Source organism: Vigna unguiculata, chromosome 3 (assembly GCF_037176805.1).
Source record: "Vigna unguiculata cultivar grain cowpea cultivar isolate G323 ecotype 2 chromosome 3, ASM3717680v1, whole genome shotgun sequence".
NCBI classification, from domain to species: Eukaryota; Viridiplantae; Streptophyta; class Magnoliopsida; order Fabales; family Fabaceae; genus Vigna; species Vigna unguiculata.
The window spans coordinates 10,412,628-10,424,597 of record NC_140794.1 but is presented as its reverse complement, the minus strand read 5'-3'; the positions used below and the strand labels follow the sequence as shown (position 1 = coordinate 10,424,597).

At 29.0% G+C, this 11,970-nt stretch overlaps 1 long non-coding RNA gene across 2 annotated transcripts; it reads left to right on the top strand.

The window, feature by feature from the left end:
* The first annotated feature begins 795 nt into the window (after positions 1-795).
* Positions 796-2,346, top strand: LOC114179968 (uncharacterized). Of its 2 annotated transcripts, XR_014993325.1 has the most exons (3): positions 796-925; positions 1,041-1,117; positions 2,172-2,346. It is a non-coding gene; the product is annotated as an uncharacterized LOC114179968 (long non-coding RNA). The 2 variants fall into 2 exon arrangements; XR_003603556.2 differs by lacking the exon at positions 1,041-1,117.
* Positions 2,347-11,970: the final 9,624 nt, after the last annotated feature.

The window sequence follows — 11,970 nt, the reverse complement described above, 5'->3', positions numbered from 1 at the left end:
ATGATTTATTTTTATTTATTTGATATATATATATATATATATATATATATATATATACATCAATTAATAATATTAATATCTAGAATTTAGTTAAAATGTATTAACTGTTTAAAAAATTACCTTTTTGGGTAATAATATATAATACAAAAGATATATTTCTACGTTTATAATAATTTCAAAAGTTATTTTAATCTTTTCAATTTTTTTTATCATATTTTGGAGAAATAACATGTATTGTCTTATCCAGGTATTGAAAATTAATAAATTAGTAATATTAGCTTCATTAAATACACTTGAAAACTATGATTTATTTTTATTTATGTGATATATATATATAAATTAATAATATTAATATCTAGAATTTAGTTAAGATGTATTAATTGTTTAAAAATTACCTTTTTGGGTAATAATATATAATATAAAAGATATATTTCTACGTTTATAATAATTTCAAAAGTTATTTTAATGTTTTTTATTTTATTTTTATCATATTTTGTAGAAACAACATGTATGGTCTTATCCAGGTATCGAAAATTAATTCAGCCGGATTTAAAAATATAAAATCTAATTAAAAGATGGCATATTAAATTTCGTTCTTTTTTTAGGAGATTAAATTATTTGATTGTTTGGGAATTGAAACTTATATTTATTATTTATTCAACTTTTTATTAATACAATATTATTATGAATTATTATCCGTTGTTGTGAAGTTCATTTTCTGTTTTAAAAGTTTTGGACCTGGTTTTATTAGAAGGTTTAAGGTTAGTCCATTTGTCTTCCAAGATCCATTTTTGCTGCTCTCTTATTTCCCATTTTGCACCCTTAAAATAAAACATCTCACTCTTTTGTCCCATGTTTGAAATCAAAGTTGAGCTAGGGTTATTGAGAAATCCTCCTCCAAGCTAATAAAACATTCTTCCTCCAAGTAAGTTTAACACTAAAACTTTGTGTTTTCCTTCTTTTCCATTTCACTTGCTTTGGTTCTGTCTTGAGTTCGTCTCTAGAGCCTTATTCTCGTTCTTGTGTGCATAATTTTCAAGTCCTTAATATGTTTCTGGAGTTGTGGTGTTGTTCCTGTTAAAGCTCTCTTCCTGCAAGTCTATTTTCTAGTTTCGAGGTAAAAGAAGCTAGGGTTTTGCACGTTTTTAAAATATTTTGCTTGTTTTTGGTTATGTTTTGCGTTCTTAATGCTTGGATGATGTTTGTGATTGTGTGAAAATATATTGTTTGTGTGGATGGATGGATTTCTACTGTTGCATACAGGAGCAAGAGATAAATTGTTATTCTCGCCCAGACGAGAATCCTCTAGCCTAAGCGAGAGTAGCAGAGAACTCTCTTTTGTCTTTGCTCGAGTTGTCGCTCAAGCGAGAAGGTCTAGCTTAAGCGAGAACTCACAGTGATGCACTATACCTTCTGTTCAAGTTCTCGCCTAGGCGAGGAGAGTCTAGCTTAAGCGAGGGGACCCTGTCGCTTAAGCAAAACCTCTTAGCTTGAGTGAGAATGGGGCAGATTAGCTTTAAACTATGTGATTTTACTTGTGGATTGATTGAATTACTCCTAGAAGCGTGAACATGTGACTATGCATGTATTATAGAATATTTTGAATTGAAATTGTTGTCCTTGGTATGAAATGAGAATGGATGTGTGAGAATATGTATATGATATGTGCTTGACGTAATTCCATGAGTCTCTTGGGAGACTTTATGGTGGTGTTATGGTAGTGTATATAATTAAATAAGGATTCAAACAAGGTTGTATCCTGACACTCTAAAGAATCACTCAAACTCATGTAGAGTAGACTGGTTCAAGTGATGAGAGTAGCAGGAGATCTTAGTCTCTGGCAAGATAATGGACTTAGATGATCATGAAATAACGTTATGCGTGGTAGGGTGAAACCCATTGTCAGTGGCTCTGCAAAGCAGTAAAGACCACCACAAGTGCAAGCAACCAATGAATTCATTCTCATTACATGTATCTGGATAATCGAGTTATATGGTCTTTTATTGTTTGCTATCACATTTTTTGTTGTGCTTACTGATTTGCCTACTTATAACCTGTTTGCATATATGTATATCAAAATAATTTTTTTCCTCTAGCTTACCCTTTCTCTCTGTGTCTATTTCTTGTTTTGTTTTTCTTTTTTCAATTATCATCAATGTTGGTGTGAGCAGATGTGAAAACTTATGGTGATTGTGCGGACGGTGGAGATGCTACTATTTAGTTAGGCTCCCTAGATTATGCTCATTGTGAGCCTTTCTTCTTAAGAATTGTGTTATTTGTGATTCCATGCTCCGTGGAGCATTCCTTTTGCCAAATTGATTTATATTTTGAGATACGTTTATGACATTGTTTTGTGCCCTTGATCTTTCCTTCCGTTTCAGTATATTTTAGATAATTTTGTGATACTTTATTTATTAGAATTATCTATTAAATGGGATGTCACAATTGTGATTCACTTAAATATGTTAGTCAATTGTTAGCTTTGAGAACATGCATGCTTTAAACTAGAAGTCCTTTTGTTTTTCAAAAACATAATTCTCTCAATTCTCTATTCAATTCTCTTCTAATCATCTAAGCAATCTCTCTTCCTAGTGAAGATTCAACATTAGGAGTGATCAGTTTGGAAATTCTACCAAAATTCTCTTTCATTTTCTTTCTTTAAGTTAATTTTTTTGCTCATTACAATACAGAGTAATATGTTTTTTCCTCACATGCAAGCCTTTTTAGAGTGCATGTTAGTTTCCTTTGTTCTTAATGAAACTCTGTTTGTAGTTAATTCTAGAATTCTACCTTGATAGTTGAATCAAGCCTTTGTTTTGTACATAGAGTGATGTTTCGTGTGATACTATGAAAAGGGGCAGAGTCGTGATAGTCCACTTCTTTAAGGTAATGAAAGCTAACCATTTAAGTTGTTTTAAGTAGTGATACTGACAATAGAAAATTGAATTTTTTAAAGGGAAGAACATTTGATATTATATATATATATATATATATATATATATATATATATAAAAGATTTTATGCACCATGCTAAAATTGTCTGCAGAAAATTTGTTGATTTTAATGGGCTGTAGGGAATTAAAAGTTTAAATTGTTAGTTTGCGTATGTTTTGCTAAATAATTTGCTAGAAATTGTGTTTTTGAACCAGGAGTAACAATTTAGTGTGGATTAAAGATGGTATTGAGAGAGTTCGAGCTTGGGGTGGAAATTTGGTATGGAAAGATTTCAGATGGATGATACTAGATAGAAATTTGAGAAGTAGTGCTCATCTTATACTGTCGAATACTGACTTGGACAATTCATAAAAACAGAGTTGGGGGTTTAGACAGATAGACTTTTTGGAAAGTTCTTTTGAGAAAACTTTTGTAAACACTATTCTATGTACTAATTGAATATTCTTAGAGAGTATAAGACACCATGTGAAGATTTGGCCCAAGTCATCACCATGGTTCTTCAGAGCATTGTATTGTTTTCATCAAGTATCAAAATTATTAATCGCTTTCCTTAACTAGATTGACACTTCTATACTCAAAATGTTCTCTTTACAAACTCTACCTTTCATAAATTACTCTCCCTACATATAACAAACTTTGATCAACGATCACACCACATAAAAAAGTTAAAGTATATATATATATATATTGCGATAAGTTATTTTTAGCCTAAACCTTAGTGTACTTATAAAATTGATTATTATCAAATTTATAGATGAATTTTTTTTTTAATAATTGTGTATGTTATGTTTATAATTAGAGAAAGAAATATTAAGTAAGTAACACTACAAGACAAATGCATAAACGATAATGACATAAACTTAAAAGTATTAAATAAAAAATTATAATTTAAGAAACCATGATTTTTCTAATATACTAATATGTGGCCGTGCATACACACGAGTTTTTTATTTTTGTTTTTCTATAGAATAATAATATAATTATTATTATATTTATCTAAATAAATTTAAAAATTATATATATTAATATTATTAATAATTATAAATTATAAATTTTTAAAATATTATAAATTTATTTAGTAAAACTATTTAGTACAACAACATTTTTTATAATTAAAAAAAACACTTATAATAATAACAACATTATAAATAATAATAATAATAAACTAATGATAATAATAATAAAAATATTTATACTAAAAAAATAATGTGAATGTTAATACTAATACTAATATTAACAACAATAATTTATAACTATATATAAAAAAATGTATCCTTTTTATGTTTACAAATTTATCCTCTTAATTATTATTTTTAAATTTAAATAATTATTCATATAAAAAAGTTACTTTTCAGTTTTATCATTTTATTACTAGTTTTAGTAATTAATTTTTAAATTTAAATAATTACTTTGATGGTGAGATAAATCAATAACAAAACAAATAAAAGTACAAACAATTGAGATATGTTCCCGTAATAAACAAAAGTATAATGTATGTCTAACTATAATAACAAAAAAAAATAATATTAATAAAAATAATATCACTATAATAATATCCTATAGTGATAAAAATATTAATAACAATAGAATAATAATAATATCACTATAACAATATCTCGTAGATAATAACAACAATAATCTATAACAATATATAAAGAGGATTCCCTCTTTTGTGTCCATTTTAAAATACCAATTTTACCCTTTAAAATATAATTATTTATTAATTTTTTGATATATTTCACTTTATTTATCAACTATTATTCTTTATTTGACTTTATTTTTAATAAATATAATTTTATTTTATATATTAATTTAATAACATTACAATATTATCACCTACTAATATAATATCATGCATATTTAAAAAATATGTACACACAGGCGCGATAACGCCTGTGTTTAGCTAGTTATTACTAAAATCGTTTAATTAATGTATGAGCAAACTCGTCCAATGTATATTACAATATTATTCTAATTATTGAATAGACAAAGTCGTCTAATGTATATTAATAGTCTCATCAAAATTTTCTATGAAAAAGCTTGTCTAATGTATGTTGTTAGACTCGTTGAACAAACTCGTCTAATGTGTGTTGCAAGACTTGTCGAACAAACTCGTCAAATGTGTGTTGCAAGACTCATTTAATTGTGTATGACGACCTCACCTAATGCATCTACTATGTATTACTAAAATCATTTAATTAATGTATGATCAAACTCGTCCAATGTATATTGCAATATTATTCTAATTATTGAATAGACAAAGTCATTTAATGTATTAATAGACTCATCCAATTTTTCTATGAAAAAATTTGTCTAATGTATGTTGTTAGACTCGTCTAATCAATATATGAATGACTTGTCTAATGTGTATTGCTAGACTGGTCTGATTGATTCACCAACAACTCGTCCAATCAAAGTATTCGTAAACTCATCTAATCAATGTATGAAAAGAGTCATCAAATATCTTTTTTGTTACACTCTTCTAATTATTGTATCTATAATCTCGTCTAATGTGTACTATTAGACTCTTGTAATATTTTTTCTTATACTCGTCTAATGAGGGTATGGAAAGTCTTGTCTAATGTGTACTTCTACACTCATTTAATCAATGCTCATTTAATCAATGTATGTTTAATGTATGTTTTAAGATTCATTTAATGATAAGTAGTTTTTTAGCTTTTACCTTTTCTTTCAGTCTTACTAAAATTAGGGTTAAGTATGTTTATAGTATCTGCCAAAACGTTGACGCGAATTTAGAATTCGTCCATGTCCAAAGTTTTTATACATTTGGTCCTCAAACGTTAAACATGCAGTGATAGATTCCCCCTAAACTAGTTACATCAACTATTTTTGGTGTGTTAAATGTGTTTCATGCAAGCACTTTAATTATTTACATCGTTTGACACGTTTTCGCTCAGTATTATAGTTTTAATAAGTATATTTTTTTGTTCAAATATATATTTTAAACCTTAAAATGAACTATTAAGTAAAACAAAAATCCTTCTTAATATAGGTAGAAAAATTACTACAATAAACGAAAGAAATCCTTTGAGTTTCAAGAAGTGGATAATGTTTTCTTAAAAGTTACATCCATGACTAGGGTTGGTGGAGCTCTAAAATCCAAAAAACTTTCACCTAAATTTATTTGTCTTTGTTTAATCCTTGAACAGATTGATTTTGTTGCATGCCAAATTGCTTTGCCTCCAAATCATTCAAAAATGTCTTTCATGTGTTCTAACTTCGTAAAAATATTAATGACTTTCTTTATGTTATATAACCTAATATAGTACAAATACGATAAAACCTTACATATGATATGTTTCCTGGGAGGATTGGAGATTAGAGGATTAAACAACTTCAAGAAATGGACGTGTGGGGATGTAGCTCAGATGGTAGAGCGCTCGCTTAGCATGTGAGAGGTACGGGGATCAATACCTCGCATCTCCATCTTTATGTTTTTTTTATATGAAAACTATTCATAATACGTTTAGAATGTCAATATGTATGTAAAAAAGTAAAGGGTAGATTGTTTAAAAATAAAAAAAAAGATATAACATGTTATAACATATGTAAAGATATACAAATCTTTTATTAAAACTATTTTTTTGTTAATTTATTAATTTTAGTAACTACTTTTTTGAGGTGAAATATTTAAGGATAAATCAATGACAAAACAAATAAAAAGTACAAGTAATTTAAATATGATCCCGTGATTAAAAAAATATGTGTTAAGATCGAACGCTTACCACCACTAGGCCAAAAGTTATAACAATTAGTTAGGACACAACTCGTTTTACTTAAGAGCGTAACAATCTAAGCGCCACATTCATTTATGATTCGGCCCATTTGGCCTCTTCCACGGCACAATTGATGCCACATGCAACAATTTTAATTTTTCAGTTTTACCCTTACTTATCATTTTAAAATTAATTATTTTATAAATATTTTACTTTTAACCGTTATCCTAAAAACCTCTTTTGTGTATATATTTTATTTTTCAAATTTTACTTATTATTTTAAAAATTAATTATTTTATAAATACTTTACCTTTAACCGTAATTTTAAAAACTTCTTTTATTTTTATGAATTATTTTATTTAACAACTATTTTAAAAATTAATTATATATTCTTAAAGTAAAAATTATTAATTTTAACTCAAATTTATATGAAATTTAAAAAAATTGCGAACACACATGCTGCGCGCAAGTATTTTCACCAGTACTAATAATGAAAATAACCCATAATAATAATACTAATAATAATAATAAAAATATTATTAATGATACAATACTACAAACATTGATGCTTATATTAATGTAAATATTAATATATAATAATAACATTGTTTATAATAATAATATCAATATTACTACTAATACTAATGCTACTGATGTACTCATATAAATTAAAATAATATTAATAATATTAATATTAATAATAATAATAATTTTATTGATAATAACAATAATGGAATAATAGTAGTAATTGTTTCTAGGAATTTTGTTAAATTAAACTACTGTTTTTAGGAATTTTTGCATAGTACTTTTTAAATGTTTGTTAATTATTGAAAATCATTATTTTATAAATTAAAAAATAAACATAATCTAATAAATATTTTATATATAACAATGAATTAAATATTTTTTAATTTGATTTCTTAAATTAAACTATTATTTTAAAAAATGTTTTTAGGACTTTTTTGCATATGTAGTTTCTGACATCCCATTTTAATAGAATAATCTACTAAAATTTCGCATCACATAATTATAATATAAAAGAGCACACGACATGAAGCATACATGTATTAACTATTATAGTTATCCATCATATACTCGGAAAGAAAGTTTAGGCACACCATGATGTCATAAAGAACACAAAAGTACTATTGTCTTACAAAAGACTATTGATAGAGCAAGGAATTTAAAACTAAACACAGTTCTTCAAAAGGGACTCGACAGTGAGTCACAACCCAGACCATGGGAACCACCCTACACCACAACATCCTCACCACCCTGAGAACCTCCAGGGGTTTCCACATATGCTCACACCAATAGTATTGGTGATCATTGCAAAAAGGAAAACCAAGCAAAAAAACACACACCAAGAGAAAGGGTAAGCTAGAGCAAAATTTTTTTTAATCATGTTATAGAGCAAATCAATAGTCAGATCATATTATGCACAGACAAAACAGTAGGCACCCAAATCATGTGAAAGCAAACAATTTCAACACTCTGTGACTCAATATCCAGATCATACTCTTGATATAGAATTCTAAAGGAAGTATGCACCTGTGCTGGTTTCTAAACTTTGCAGAGTCTAGACACAAGGGGTTATCACCCAACCGCACACATGGTTAATCCTCTAATGTCTTGGGCCCAATATGTCCCAAGACTAGGACCTCCTGCCACTCTCACCACATAAATTATTTTATTCTGTGTGAGCGTGAATAATTTTTAGAGTTCAGGATACCTTCCTTTATCTAGACATCTCCTATATCAAGGTATACACTAACCACCATCACCAAGAGTTTCCCTTGAAACTCTTTTACCAACAAAATTCACATGCCATATCAAGCATTCAATTCTCATGCCAAACCACACCACCAACCATACAGTCATGTTTTCCATTTCATACACAACATAACAAGATCCCATTCAATTTCATGCTTTATAAATGCCTACCAATGTCCAACCTAACCAAGTCATGGCTCATTACATAACACATTATGCAAACGATTTGGGATTTTAGAAATAAAACTACAGCTTGTGTAAAGCTCCAAAAATTTTGTATTTTGATTCAAATATTAGAGGATTGAATCAAGAACCAAATGCAACAAGAACCAACTTAATTGAATAACTATAGAGGAAGTTATGCACCAAACAAGTAACGAAGGTCAATGTTGTCAACAACCAAACTACAGGGACCTTGCGATAAAAACTGCTCTCACTATAGAGCTCCGATTCATGACCCAACCGATCAAAGTCAAGAACTAGGTGTTAAGACTCAGCTGGTAAAATTTTAGTTCGATCCAACGGTTAACAAGACGGGAAAGTCAATTTTACTAAAACTGCGCATATCAGAAAAAAGACACAATCGCCTAGCGATCAAGGCACTCGCCCAACGACCGCCCGACACTTCAGAATACGAAAAATAACGTCAAATATCACAGTTTCATGAAAATACACCAAAAATTAACGTTTTCCCCAATCATGTCTCATATTCCACAAAACACTAATCAAACTTAGCCAAACGAAACAAGAACAAACAAAACAACTTAAAAAAAGTGAAACCCTAGCTTCCCTTACCTTACTCAAGCTTAGCCAAACGAAACAGGACCCCAAGGAGAGCACCACAGCTTCAGAAACAGATTAAGGAGCTGAAAATATTGGCACACGAAAACACAAGAGGGTTATTAGGATGAACCCTAGGCAGAGCCACAACAAGACAGTTGAAATAAGAAGGTTGGGGTCTACTTACTTGGAGATACAAGTTCAGGCAGCTCCAAACCAAGAAGATTCGCTAACTTGAGGAGGCAAAAAAAAAAACTTGTGCCCTAGCAGAGTTGATGCTCAAGGGTTTAAGGAAGGGGAGGGATATGTTTTCTGTAAAATGAAGCAGAATGAGGAATAAGGGGACTGTACGGGATCTTGGGGTCCCCATAATAAGATGACTCTGGACCCTCTAAGAGGCCAGACCCAAATCTTCTCTTAAAACATAATTCAAATAAAAAGGGGGTTTCACATAGTTTCTAAATATTTTAATTTTTATAAAATAAATTATATAAAAGTAAACGTAATTAAAGAAATGTCTAAAATATTATAATAATTATATTTACTTTTAATATGGATGGTTAAGGTAATAAGTTATTATTTTGGAATTAGGGAATTACAGTAAAACCATCGGACAACAAAAATGGAAGAACAATAAGATAGGAGAAATTCGTTATTTAAGGATTTGTTTCTGTACAGTAAAGCAGCCAAAATAAGGTGATGGATTTTAGAAAAGAACCCTCTTCAACAAACAAGTTTTTTTTTTTTTTTTTTTTTTTTTTTTTTTTTTTTTTTAATAAGAAGGGTATTTGCAAAATAGGAAAAAGTGAAATGACAAAAAAAACCAAAAAATATGACAGATATCAAATTATGACCACTAGGTATTTATGGATTTTCAATTGTATTAACTTTTCTTATAGATATAGTAGAAGTAGATTTCTAAATAAATAAATTATATATATTTTTTTTTGTGGTGATGAGCTTAGTGGTGGTGGTTATGGGATGGTCCTAGTGATGGTTGTGAAGACCGATGGAAGTTGATGATTCAATAGTTAGAGGTGGCGAAGGTGAACACATTCTGTTTTCTTAGTTTGTAAAATCTTTAATGCACTTCCCGGTTTTCATAAATCGCTTTCTAACATGGACAACTTTCGTCCTTGTGACTTGATAAAAAAATCTTCTCCCAACCACTTCCTACCCTTTGTGAGCATCGCAAAACTCAATCACATTGTTCTCCCACCCTGTCCAAGTTCACAACCTTTCCAATGGATTCCATCACGATTTCCACGTACTGACCTCACACACCGCCATGCATGACTTGCACTTAGCACCTACAACGCCTTCACCCTGACCCTTGACCCTTAATCAGATCACTTGAGAACCCCAATTGTTGTTGCCTCTACTTGAATGCATCTAAAAAATTATAATGACAATTAGGGATTAATGAATCGAAGAATATAAAGAAGAGAAAAAGAAGAAGAAAAACTCCAAACAAGAGAAAAGAGAGAGTTGTAGTGAGGAGTTGACTGCCATTTGCTACCAAGAACATTTTTTTTATGAAGTATATGGACGAAATTGGTATACATACTTTAAGGTAAGGACGAAATATAATTTTAATCGATGATTTGAAGATGAGTAATATATATATATATATATATATATATATATATATAAAAGTTCAAATTACATTACATTTGATATACAATATAATTAAAAGTTTTATATATGTTTTTATTCCTCAGCTTTCAGTGAAAATTGAAATTAGTCCTTCTTCAAAACTTTGGCCTAATTTAGCTACCCAACTTTAAAACTGTGTAAATTTAGTCTTTTTAACCATATTTTATTAAGTCTATTTAACGTTTTAAATGCATTTCATGATAGCATTTGAGTTGTTTACATTGTTTGACACATTTTTGTTTCAACGTTAGCTAAAAAATTATCATGAAACACATTTTTTAATATATTTAAATTTTTTTTTTACTTTTTAGATTGATTGTAAATGAACCTCGTTCCTCTGTGTATGCATATACATGTGTGTGAGAGATATATATGTGTGAGAGAGACTTGTAAAATGCAATTAACGATTATTAAAAAAAATGAGGTTATTGATTAAGTATAATGTGAAAATTGTCTGGTAAGACGTTAGATTTGATTTGATTTTTCTTGTAATTTGTATACATACAAATTTGTTTGAAGCAAAACCAGTGAGATAAGATGGATCTCTATCAAACGACATTGATTTGGTGTAACAAATGCAATTGTGATGAATATGAGAAAAAAGAAAATAAAATTCGTTTTGAATATATTCTCATCCACCTTAATCTTTGACGCATACCAAAGAAGAAGAAAAATAGTAAAACTTAGAAACATGGCCAGCTGAAGTTCAAAAAGGTTGACGTCATGTATCAAAATATAAAAGATTAGGGTACTGAAAGTTGAATATTCTTCCATTAAAGAAAGAAAAAAGATAGTGAGAATTGTGACATATGCAATGTGAGTTCATGTGGGTGTGGTGGGGACTTCCCTCTCAATTGGATCCCCCATTGAATTAGGTAGGGTTAGGTTAAGAAAGCACATGCACCCAACCTTCTTTCGATTTCTAGCTTCTTTCCCTATGGGAAAATCCATATCATAATTCATATGTATATTTCTTTAGGGTAATTTTTTAGTGTTGTCAACGATCTTGAAGCTAAAATCATTAGCAGATACTCATCACTAAACCAAATGTTATCTCTACCCATTTGCA